Source organism: Hippopotamus amphibius, chromosome 2 (assembly GCF_030028045.1).
Source record: "Hippopotamus amphibius kiboko isolate mHipAmp2 chromosome 2, mHipAmp2.hap2, whole genome shotgun sequence".
Taxonomy (NCBI): Eukaryota; Metazoa; Chordata; class Mammalia; order Artiodactyla; family Hippopotamidae; genus Hippopotamus; species Hippopotamus amphibius.
Genome location: NC_080187.1, coordinates 192,942,493 through 192,955,269, shown reverse-complemented (window position 1 = coordinate 192,955,269; position 12,777 = coordinate 192,942,493).

Genomic DNA, 12,777 nt, shown 5'->3' with positions numbered 1-12,777 from the left:
TTGTCCAAGCTTTTGGGGTTGCTTGTCCTGGTGATAGAGGTGTTTATAGAAGACTGTCCAAGCCTCAGACTAATGTCCAAGTATTGGATTAGACGAATATTCAGTCTAGGAAACACATACATGTATAAGACACACAATTATTGAATCCGTTAGGACATAAGGCTCTAGAAAGACCTGACAGAACCCCAGTGTGCTATCAGATATTCAGAGAGAAACCCAGCAGAAATTGACAACTGAAACAGAACAAATCAGAGACAAAAGCAAAAGCAAACAAACAACAAATAACACCCTACACATACAAACATCAATCCAGGGAGATTTTGTAAGCTAGGATCAAATATAGAAATGAGCTGGAGTACCACCAGAGAGAATGGAGATTCTCAGAATGTAATTAGACAACTGTACTAAGAACTAAGATAAAGACAAAAGCCTAATATTAATACCAAGGCAGTGCATCATCTGGAGAATAGAGCAAGGAGTCTGAGCAGACCGATAGTGTTGCTTATAAGTATGTTAAGATAAAATACACTTAAAATGGCTGGAAGAAAGGGGAACAGAAGAGCGTAATGTGGTTGGAAATATGCAAAGAAAAAGAAAGGAATAGAAGTGTATAAAAGAAAGGGATGAAAGGAAAGTATGAAAGATATTTTGTCCGTACTACCAAAAACTTAGCTAGATATAGAAGTATTTTAAAAGGCAAAAAAAAAAAAAAAAAAAAAAAAAATGAGTAAAAAATATCCTTATAAAATTATGTTGTATCCCTTAGGGCTATGATCGTATTTAATAAATCAAAAAAAAAAAAAAAAAAAAAAGAGAAAGGAAAAGAGAAAAAAAAAAAAAAAATCCAGAACTGATCCCCGAATGGACCAGTTCAATAGGTATTGATACTACTATTTCTGTTTCCTTAGCGTCTCAGCTGTAAGTGTCCTTTTCCTTGCCTTGGGTTTTTTTTTTTTTGCGTTATTCTGTGACCAGCAGAGGTTCCTTTATTGTTCGTCTGTAAGCCTCGGTGTGTGGGGAGGGAGAGGGTGCAATAGTGGCTCCTTCTCCTGGGAGGGAGTGAGCAGTGGCGCACTGTTGCTTCAGTCAGGCTTGGAGGTGCCTGTTGCAGAGGGCGCTGGTGGCTCAGGCGTACACAGAAAGTCTTAGAGTTGGGCCTCTCTCGGGGTTTTTTCTTTTTGATGCTGGTTTTTTTTTTTTTTTTTTCTCTCGGCAGCCTCCCTGCTGCTGGCGTTGCAAGGAGTTTTAATCTAGCCCCGCCCGAGCGCCTGAGGGTGCTTGTTATCCCTGAGCGCCTTATGTGGCCCCGCAGGGCGTCTCTCTGCTGCCTGTTGCAGAGGCGCAGAAAGAGAGCGAGAGGCTATGCGCGCGGCTCCTCCCCCCCGCCCGGGAGCCTGCAGCCTCCAGCCGCCATCATGGCCGGGCAGCTCTCAGGGATCGGCACTCCTCTCCGCGGACCTCCTCCCTCCTGTCCTCTCGGTCCGTCACCCTACCGGCAACAATGTTTCTCCCCCGAACCAGCTCTCCGGTTCCCACGCTCCCGCTCCTGGACCCTCCGTTCAGCCGCGGATCGATGTCTCGGTCCGGGAACGCTGAGCTGCGCTGCGGACCCTCCGTATGTTTCTCACTCCCTCCCGTCTGCCACAGCTCCGCCGCTTCACCCTCTTTGAGCCCTCGTAGATGCCTCCCTACCGGCTATGTCAGGTTCTCCGCAGCCCTTTCCGGTGTCCGAGGCCGTCTGCTGGTGTTCAGCTGGTTCTCTGTGGGAATGACTGTGTCCTTCCGTGCATTCCCAATGCATCTGTGGAGAGGGATGCACTCCACGTCTCTCTACTTCGCCGCCATCTTTTTCCTCTCCTCATCCTTCTTTCTTGATTGCTTTGGCTATTTGCCAAGTTTTAGCTTGAGCACCAGGGAAACAACTGCTTCCCAGAAGGCTTAGGGCTATGGGTAGGGCACTTTTCAGAAGGCACAGAGAAAAGATGGCAGTTATGGTTGTGGGAAAAGGGAATAGAGGTTACAGGTTTCATAGCTGGGAATCAGAAACACTAAAACAGATTGGAAATAAAACAAAATTCACTCTGGTGGAAATACACTGAAGGGGACACATTTATATTTTAAGTATAGGTATGTATGGCCCTAGACATGTTCAGTTAAGTTCAACTAACATTGACTGTGCTGGGCACTTTAATAGGCACTAGGAATATAGAGAAAGAGTTCCTGCTTTGAAGACATTGACAGTCTGCGTTGGCAGTCTATTGACAGAAATAGGAGACTGGGTACCAGGGGAGAGAGTCTTTTCTAAAAGGTTCCTGAAAACTCAGAGTGATCAGACCCCCAGAAGTAGGATGGAAGGGGAATCTGACTTACTAACAGCAGGCAGGCTAAAGGTTTTCTCTGTTTACCTAACTCTGGGCTTGGTGATCAGTAATCTTATTCATCTAACACCTACATATGAGCAGCAGTCACCCACTGCTTAGGTCCTACCCAAAAGAATAATTAAGAAAGTAAATATAACTATGGCTTCACATAGGTAGGTGAATGAATTACAGGCTAAAAACTTCTACCTCTACTTCCAGCATTCCAATTGACAGCTATCCATGGAGCCAAGCAGTGTGCCTGGCAATTTTAGTGAATACTCATTAAATTATTGAACAAATGAACAAAGCAGTTATGGGCCAAACACTGTATGCAGTGCTATAGAAAACACAGAGGAATACCTTTGAAAATGTAAACATTTATGAGAAAAAATTAAGACCCATGAAATCAGCAAATATCAGCAAATAAAGAATCAGTGAGTTAGTACAAAGGGAGATCAGCATGGACTAGAGCAGACAGCACCTATGAAGAGACCTAAGAGAAAAGCACTCATCAAGAGACCTGCATTCTAGTTCTGTAACAAATTAGCTATGCTATCTCATGAACACTTCCTCCTTATATTCTTTCATTTTCTCACTTTTAAGATGAGGAAACTGTTTTAGGTGATCTCTTAAGGACTTCCCAATCCTTAATTTTTAAATTTCTATTTATAGTCGGGAATCATTTTTTAAAAAATACATTTAACTCATGTTTCCAAAAACAAAACAGTATCAAAAGGTGTACACTGAAAGGTCCAACTCCCACTACTGTCCCCATGGGCAGATTTATATATATAAATAAATATATATATATCTCTTCCCTTTTTATTAAAAGGTAGCACACTATATATACTTTCTGCGCCTTACTTTTTAACTTAATGATATATTGTTTATATTATACTATCAGTGCTTATTTTTTTTTCTATAGTTCCCTATTGATGGTCATTTGGTACTACAGGCAATGTTTGTGTCCTCCCAAAATTCATATGTTGAAATCTAATCCCCAATGTATTGGTATTTGGAGGTGAGATGTTTGGGGGGTGTTTAGGTCATGAGGGTGGACTAGTGCCTTTACTGAGGCTTTATAATCTCATTAATATCTTACAGATGCTTGTCTCCCGTTATTGCTCTTTGCCAGAGTTTTCTGGCCATTCTTCTTTTTTTCCATATGAGCTTTAGAATCAGCTTGGCCAGCTCCTCTCCTCCCATTTCCTTTGTTCCCTGCAGAACCTTATTAGTATTTTTGACTGTTAAATAGCATGATCTTTATGATGTTGAATTTCTTAGCCAAGAACAAGGTATGGTTTTCCATTTGTTCCTACTTCTGAGACCTTCAAGGTTGTTTTAAAGTTTGAACATAGAATTTGAATTTGTTCATGTTTGATAGATTGGAGAGGCAGAAGTTGGGAGTGAATATATTTCTTGGAGGGAGAACACAGGCGTATTTCATTTTATCAAAAATCTTCAGCTTCACTTTATTGCACTTTAAAGATATTGTGGTTTTTTGTTTTGTTTTACAAATTGAAGTTTTGTGGCATCAAACAAGTGCACTGGCGCCATTTCTGCAACAGCATTTGCTCATTTCATGTCTCTGTGTCATTTTGGTAATCCTTGCAATATTTCAAACTTTCATTATATTTGTTATGGTGATCTGTGATCTTTGATGTTACTACAACTCACCGAAGTCACAGATGATGGTTAGCATTTTGTTAGCAATAAAGTATTTTTTTAATAAAGTGTTTTTTTAATTAATGTTTTTTTTTAAAAGACATAATGCTTTGCACACTTAATAGACTACAGAATAGTGTAATAACTCACAGGCAGGCACTGAGAGACCAAAAAAATTCACGTGACTCACTTTATGGTGATATTCACTTTATTGTGGTGGTCTGGAACCAAATCTGCAATATCTCCAAGGTATTCCTGCAATCTATGGGGCTGCTACAATCATTGGTAGTCTTTGGGACAGTAAAGAATCTAACTTGATAAGAAGAGGAAAAAGAAGTCAACAGTGCCTGCCATGTGCCCGGAACGATGCTAGGTGTTTTCACATGCTATCATCCTTGACCGCAGGTCTGCTCATACCCAGCGCTGGATAGGGCCTAGATACTCTATAGGGTAATGCTCAGAGGAGTCGCAAGATGAAAGCAATATTTGGAGAAGATCACAATGGTAGTCAGGCAGGATAGTCTGGGGGCAGGAAGGAAAAGTTAAATTCGGAGGGCAACAAGACTCAGTCACCTTAAGGAAAACTGATAAAGACTCATTTAGGGTGAAATTCTTACTCGGGGAGATTAAGGTAAAAATACAAAAGATTTCTTTCCAGGAGGACAAGAAAGATGGACTAAAGAATGAAGAAAGTTTGTCTTTGTAGGCACCACCACCCAGCCACAGTCAACCCTGCTGTGTCCTTCGACAGCACTGTCCGCGGTAAGCTCTCGGACCATGTCTCTTTCAAGCTGTTTGCAGACTAAGTTGCAAAGACAGCAGAAAACTTTCATGCTCTGAGCACTGGGGAGAAAGGACTTCGTTATAAAAGTTCCTGCTTTCACAGAATTATTGTGGGGTTTATGTGCCAGGGTGGTGACTTCACATGCTATAATGGCACTAGTGACAAGTCCACCTGCGGGAAGAAATTTGAAGATGAGAATTTCATCCTGAAGCATATGCGTCCTAGTATCTTGTCCATGGCAAATGCTGGAGCGAACACAATCTGTTCCCAGTTTTTCATCTGCACTGCCAAGACTGAATGATTGGATGGCAAACCTGTGGTCTTTGGCAAGGTGAAAGAGGGCATGAATACTGAGGAAGCCATGGAGTGCTTTGGTTCAGGAATGGCAAGACCAGCAAGAAGCTCTTTAATGACTATGGACAACTCCAATAAATCTGACTTGTGTTTTAACTTCCATACCATTCCTTCTATAGCTCAGGAGTGTACCCCATCACCTTCATCTGCTCACTCTACCCTATAATTTGTGCTGTCCGAAAATACTCAACATCTATTCATGTGCTGCAGCTCTTTGGGTTTTATATTTTCCTTATTCCCCTCCAAGTCTAGTTGGATTGAAGAGTTGTTTATGATTATGAAATAAAAATTAAATGAGAAAAATGAAGGTAAAGTTTTGAGCCTGAACTATTTAAGAAAGGTTGTTACCTTGGTAAAGACAAAAAAAGTTGGGGATACTTCCCTGGTGGTGCAGTGGTTAAGAATCTGCCTGCCAATGCAGGGGACATGGGTTTGATCCCTGGTCTGGGAAGATCCCACATGCCGTGGAGTAACTAAGCCCATATGCCACAACTACTGATCCTGTGCTCTAGAGCCCGTGTTCTGCAACAAGAGAAGCTACTGCAATGAGAAGCCTCCGCACCGCAACAAAGAGTAGCCCCCACTTGCCGGATCTAGGGAAAGCCTGAGCGCAGCAACGAAGACCCAACACAACCAATTAAAAAAAAGAAAAAAGTTGGGGAGATGAAAAGCAAAACAAATTTCATTTGAAGAGTTTAAGGGAAGATGGATACCTAAGTACCTTCTTCTAGATCCTATACACGTGTGCAGATGGCAGAAGGGCAAACGAATCAGTTTTTAGTACATGTGAAAAACTAAATATGTAAATTTAAATCAAGTTATGGGCTTCAGTGCCTTACTAAATAATACGTTACCCCACCTTCTGATTGCTTGCTGCTAGAGAGGTGGGTTAGCCAGGGGAAAAGGCAGCTCTCAGCTTCCCATCCTACTGAAAGCCTTCTCAGGAGGTTGGGCAGGGGTATTTTTGAACTTATGCCCTTAAATAATCAGTAGGTGTTAATAGCTTCTCCAATGGTTCAGCATTCTTGCTTGGTCAAAGGACAGCTCTGTGGATAAAACTGCAATTTGTGCTCTTACTAAATCTGGTGTGTTAGGTTTCTCTGGCCTAGAGATGCAGAAGTCTAGGGGCAGGGAAAGCACACCATGGAGCTGAAAGTCTATCCCACACGACCCACTCTGTAGGCTAGTCACCATGGGGTTATTTTAAGCACAGGTAAGTCTAGATTTGCTTAAGTATGGTGATTTTTATTTGGAGGACAGGTGGGTGATGGAGAGTAAAGGGAGTGTAAATATCTAGATCCCACGTAAGGCCTTTCTTGGATTCAAGTCTTGCTTTAACCACAAGTGCTTATAAATAATCTGGTCTCTTCCCTCCACATACTTTAGGATGGGACTTTTGTTAAGCTGTGCCACACTATATATTAAGTATTCTTAAAGCTCCATTGTTAACACTGGTGTGGAAGTAGGGGGTTGTCCCAAGCTCCCTTATATTGCAAACTTGGCATGTTCTTGGGGAGAGAAAAGAGAAAGCAATGAGTGACTGGACAGGCTGCTCAGTGTTTCTGCCTTGCACTTGGTCCATTTCCTGAGCTGTGTAGGTGTTGCTTCTCATGGAGGGTGGTGAAGGATTGAGCACCCCCTCCCCCACCAGCTTCACTGAGATATAATTGATTCATAACATTCAGTTTAAGGCTTACAACATGATGATTTGATATGTTTATACTGCAAAATGTTTACCACAAAAAGTTTGGTTAACACTTCTATCACCTTACAGTTACCATTTTTTTCTTTTTTTCTTTTTGCAGTGGGAACTTTTAAGATCTATTCTCTTAATAAGTTTCAAGTATACAATACACAATTAACTATAGTCGCTATCTGTATATTAGATCCCCAGAACTTATCTAGCTTATAACTGAAGATTGTACCCTTTGACCACTTTCACCCATTCCTCCCTCTTTCATCACATCCCCTCCCCTCACTCCACCCCTGGCAAGCACGAATCTACTGTTTCTAAGAGTTTGGTTTTTTTAGATTCCAAATATAAGTGAGATCACACAGGATTTGTCTTTCTCTAACTTATTTCACTTAGCATAGTGCTCTCAAGGTTAGCATAAAGTCCTCAAGGTTGAGCTCTTAATTTATGTTCTGAAAGTGAGAAGAGTATCTTGAACAGTAACTAACACAAATATATGTAATAATGGTAAAATGAATTCTTGGAGAGCCAAAGCTTGGTGATAACGGTCTAGAATTTTATCAATTCATTGCTTCATGGTTTCCTTTAGGTGCAATAAACCTTTAACTCCTGCTCTGGGACTCTAGCTGCCTTAACAAGAAAGGAGAGGACAAAGACTCCAGAAATCTTCCACATTTTCACATATGTTTGTCTACCTGTTGTGCCAGGCTTTCACTACTAAAGGAAAAACAGCATGGAGGAAGAGGCGGTCAGATATGTTTGAGAAGCAGCATGGCATAGTAGAAATAAAACATGAATTTTGGGAGACAGACCAAATGGGGGAAAAATTCCAAGCTTTTGCTATTTGCTACCTGTGTACTACTCACCTAGAGACTACATTTCCCTCATTTGTAAAATGGGGATGACACCTACCTTTGCAGAGATTAAATGAGAAAAATCTACAGGGAAGTATTTAGTAGCTGCTAAATAAATGTGTGGTAAGCAAAGTCCAATTCATGCTAATGGCTAGCATTTAAATTTCCACGCTTAAGAAGGCATTTAAGTTGAAGATTCTTTATGTGTTAATTTCAACAGGTATAATTATGTTACTAGTTATACACAATCATAAATTATTTTAACAAAATTTTAGTACAGAAAATGTCAACATATACAGAAGTAGAGAAGAATACAAAGAACCCCCATATGTCCATCATCTGGCTTCTCCAATTATCATACCCTACACCACTTTCTTGATACTGCCAATTTACACCCTGTCACAACTCCATAGTATTTTGAAACAAATCCCAGGTATCATATGTCTAAAAGATTCTGGCTTAAAAACCTTAATCGTAATACTATTATCATAACAAAACTTCAAAGCTCAATAAAAGTAATGTTTTCTCGGTATCATCAAATATTCAATCAATCACCAGTGTGTACCACTACTTACAGCCCATCAAGTGAATGAGTTTAGGCCTCCGTTTATATGCCTCTTATTCCAACTCAAGAGACAGAAGGATTCCAAATTTCAAGCCACTCCTGAGATGCAAATTAACATTTGGGTATGTTAAATAAATTGAAGGATTCCCCAATAGTCACCTGCCATGCCTAAAGACGTAAGTTTCCAAATTCTGCAGAAATTACACAGAAATTATGTTGGTTGCAGTTAATTTGAAGAAAGACAGGACACTATTAATAGTTGTGACAATTTTTTTGGATGGACCTTTTATGAATCTGTGGAAAACTAGAGATACACTATATTAGTCAACTTTGGCTGCCATAACAAACTACCATAGACTGGGTGGTTTAAACACAGAAATTTATTCCTCACAGTTCCAGAGGCAGGGAAGTCCAAAATTTAGGTGCTGGCCATTTCAGTTCCTGGCGAGAAGCTCTCTTCCTGGCTTGCAGATGGCCTCCTCATTGGGTCTTCACATGGCCTTTCCTCTGTGCCCCTGAGCTCCAGCTGGAAAAGCTCTCTCTCATCCTCTTCTTATAAGGCCACTAATGCCAATATAAGGGCCACACTCTCATGACCTAATTTAACCCCAATTATCTCCCAAAGGCACCATCTCCAAATACTACCACATTAAGGGTTAGGAGTTATGAATTTTTGGGGTGGAGAAGGGGAGACACAAACATTAAGTCTGTAACAAGCCTCCAAATTTGTAAAATGATTTAAAAGTCCCAACAACATGGACCTACTGTATAGCACAGGGAACTATATTCAATATCTTGTAATAACCTATAATGGTAAAGAATCTGAAAAAGAATATATAAATATACATACATATATAAGTTTTGAGTATACAGCAAAGTGATAAAAAAAAAATCACTGCTGTACACCTGAAACATTGTAAATCAACTATACTTCAGTTTAAAAAAAATGTAAAAAAAAGTGTGAGATGCCAGTAAACTAGCATGTCACAATGAACTCTTTGTTTTTCTCCCTAAATTACCTTGGCTCTAAGTAACTGACATTATCATTCCTGGAAATCTTTCTTCACACTCTGATATAACCCCCAGTGCAGGTGGACCCCATAGCCTAATAGTTCTACTTTTTCCCTCCCTGTGCCACTTCAGCACTGAAGCAAAATTAAATAAAAACCATTTTTAGTTCCTATCATATCAGGGGAATTTTTCATGAAATAAGTAACTCTCTCCCTCTTACCAGGTTGATTCTCTGTAATTCAAACAAAGGCTGAAGGATCTTTTTAGATACTGCTAAGCTTGCAAATTCGCCAAAAAAAAAAAAAAAAAAAAAAAAAAAGTGTAGGTGGAGCTGTTTGTAGTCATTCTTGGCACTTTTCCAGGTTTTTCTGGCTGCTTCAACTGCATAAGCAACCATGTTTTTACTAGTTGTGGGTGTGTAGCTGCAGGAGCTGCAGCAAAGAATTTCTGTCCCTAACAAATTGTGTAAACCAAATCTTATTTCCCCCAGTTTAACCAAATGATTCTGTTGTTGGTCCTGAAAACATTAGGTAGGACTTGAAATAATCTACTCTTCAAAAGTTTGCAGGGAAAAATCCAAAAATTTGGTAATGCTCTAGTCTATCAGCAATGCTGTGGAGAAACATTTGGTACATGGAGGGCAATATGGCATTACCTATTAAAATAAAAAATACACAAATGCTCTTTTGTAGAGTAATTCCACTCTGGGAACTGAGATGAGACATGCTTAAATATACAAGAAAAGAGGTGTGTACAAAGATACTTGTCCAAGCACTAATTAGAATACAAAAAATTAGAAACTCATGTCCTTCAATTGTATAATAACTAGTTAAATAATCTGCAGGGGTAAGAAGATAGGATGCATTTTATGGATTTATATGGAAAAACCCAAGATGTCTTAAGTGCAAAATGCAGAATAGTGTATATGGTATCTTCCCTTTTATATAAAAATAACATGTAAAGGGGAAAGATAACACGTAAAGCCATGAAATAATTGTATGTACAAGCATGAAAAAAAAAACTCTTGAAAAATACAGAAGAAAATAAGAATAGATGTTACCTTGGGGGTGGGAACTGTATAGATGGAAGACAGTGATGATGTTTAAAAGTTTTTTTGCACCAATGAGTGCATTGTCTACTCAAATAATTTAAAAAAATCTGGCTGGAAGCTGTAACCAACCAAAAATTATTAACTACCCATTGCCTTAAAACAGAGTAAGAAAATCAGGTTGCCCAAATGTAACCTTTACTCTGGGGTGTAAAATATAAGGTTGAGTGAAGTGGCTGTGCATAATCAATTCTTGGAAATCAAAGTTCTCGGTGCCCCTGAGGAATTCTGCGATTACTGACTTTGCCAGAGTTTCACTTGCTTACTGGAGGTCTCTAGAACTCAGAAAGAGGGAGTAGAAAAAGACAGAAGACATCATGCTCCTGCAATCAATTTAAAATTCCTTAGCAGTCTGTTTGCCAAAAATGCACACATTATTCATCTGTAAATCTAAAAACATGCAGTAAGAAACTGGTAAGTGTATTGTGGTGGAATATTCTTCTTTTACTTTTTCTAATGTTAAAGATGCTATTCTAAGAGTAAATAGTTTTAATAGACCTACTAGGGAGAAGTCTTCCTCACAGATATAGTGGATTACTCTAAATTTTGAGGAGATATTGCTGCTTCTCAAAAGGTGTGTGTTCATCACTAGCAAAATTATCTTTCATTCTAAGTTATAATGTCCTTGGCTGGCAAACCCATCTTGATCTTTTCCCTTAGAATTTCAGGTGACTGAAAATGTACTGTAAATATTGAACACTATTATATAATATTGCAGTGTTTTCCAACGTGAAGGACTCATACCACTGGTGATATTCAAGATGGTTCTCGGCAGTACATGAACAAAGCAGCAAACAACACAAATCACGTATGAGTTATTCCTGTTTCTCTTTCAAGCTCTGGCATGATTCAAAGCACTTGGCAAAAGAGTATACAGCTTGGCTTTAATAACTGACTTTTTCATTACACTAATTTTCACAGTTACCATCTTGACCTTTTTCTTATTTCCAGAGGTCTAGAACACAAATGTTTGTCTGGCTTAACCACGTTCACAGAAGTACAACAAATAGGAGAGTACAGGCACTGCTTTATGTTCCAGAAATGCTTGGCCACAAATCACAAAAACCTAATGGTCTTTTCTCAGGGCTTATCTTTCCTTGACTCAAATTCTCCCCATGGACTTCTATAAGAGGCACTTGGCTCCACAGGAATGGTGTAGTGCACCATACAAGCTGGCGTCAAGCTGGTTTTAAATGCTGGTTCTTTACCTTACTTTGAGTCTACAGAGTCAGTCTACCAACTGAGGCTCAATTGGCTACCCTGGAATTTGAGGGGAATAAACGAGATAACAAATATAGAACACCTGGCACACAGTTCAATAGGTGCTCAGGAAGTGCTGATTTCCTCTCCTCCTGCCTTTACTTCTCTCATTCTTTGTCCTCAGTACTGTTTTTCTATATTCTCTTCCAATGATTGTATTCACTCCCATAGCTTTAATTATTACCCTTATGTGGGTGATTTCTAAATTCTATCCCCAATTCTGACCTTTTTTCAGAGTACTTAGGTTCTAAATCTGTTTGATAATTCCACCTTTATGTTCAGCCATGATCTTAAACTCAACCTGCATAAAATAGAGTATCTGTCTCTAAATCATTTAGTTTATGCTATCACCATAACCTCCATCACTCAAAATCTCAATCATGGTAACTCCTTCCGCCTTTTCCATCACACTGAATCAAACATCACTAAAAATTTTATGACATTTTAATAGCTTACAAAGTCTTATAAACAAAACTGTTCATTTTATCAAACTCCCCTTAGCCCCAGGTGAGAAAAATGAAATTAAGGCAAGTAAGGAGACATGCCCAGGTCATAAGCTAGAGAGTGGTTAGAGTCTAGATGAAAAACTTTAACTTGGGACTCCAATTGCCATGCTCTTTCACCTTTTCATACTGCCTCAAGTTTTGCAGCATTTTTTTGCATCTGTCTCTTCTTCCCTTCCTTCATCATTGCCAATCACAGAATTCAGGCCTACCTTATCTTTCACATTTGTAATGCTTGGCTCAGAAAGACTGGCTCAGTCAGCAAGGTAATAGTTGTCAGTCTGTATTTTTTTCTAACTTGTTAACTCCAGCAAAAATTTTAGAACCATGAAATATATAATACATATACTGAAGTCATCCACCCCAAAACCGACAGCTCAACGAATCACAAAGTGAACATCTATGGGACCACTGCTCAGGTCAAGAAACAGAACACTGCTAGCACCCCAGAAGCACCCCTACATACCCTCGCAAGCATTACTCCCCTACTCAAAGCTAATCATTTCCTTTCTTCATAGATTTTACTACCTAAACCTATATCCCTAAATCTAGTATGGTTTCATGTGTTTTTGAACTTTCAATTTTCCAAAATGGTTATACCAATATACATTCCCACCAAC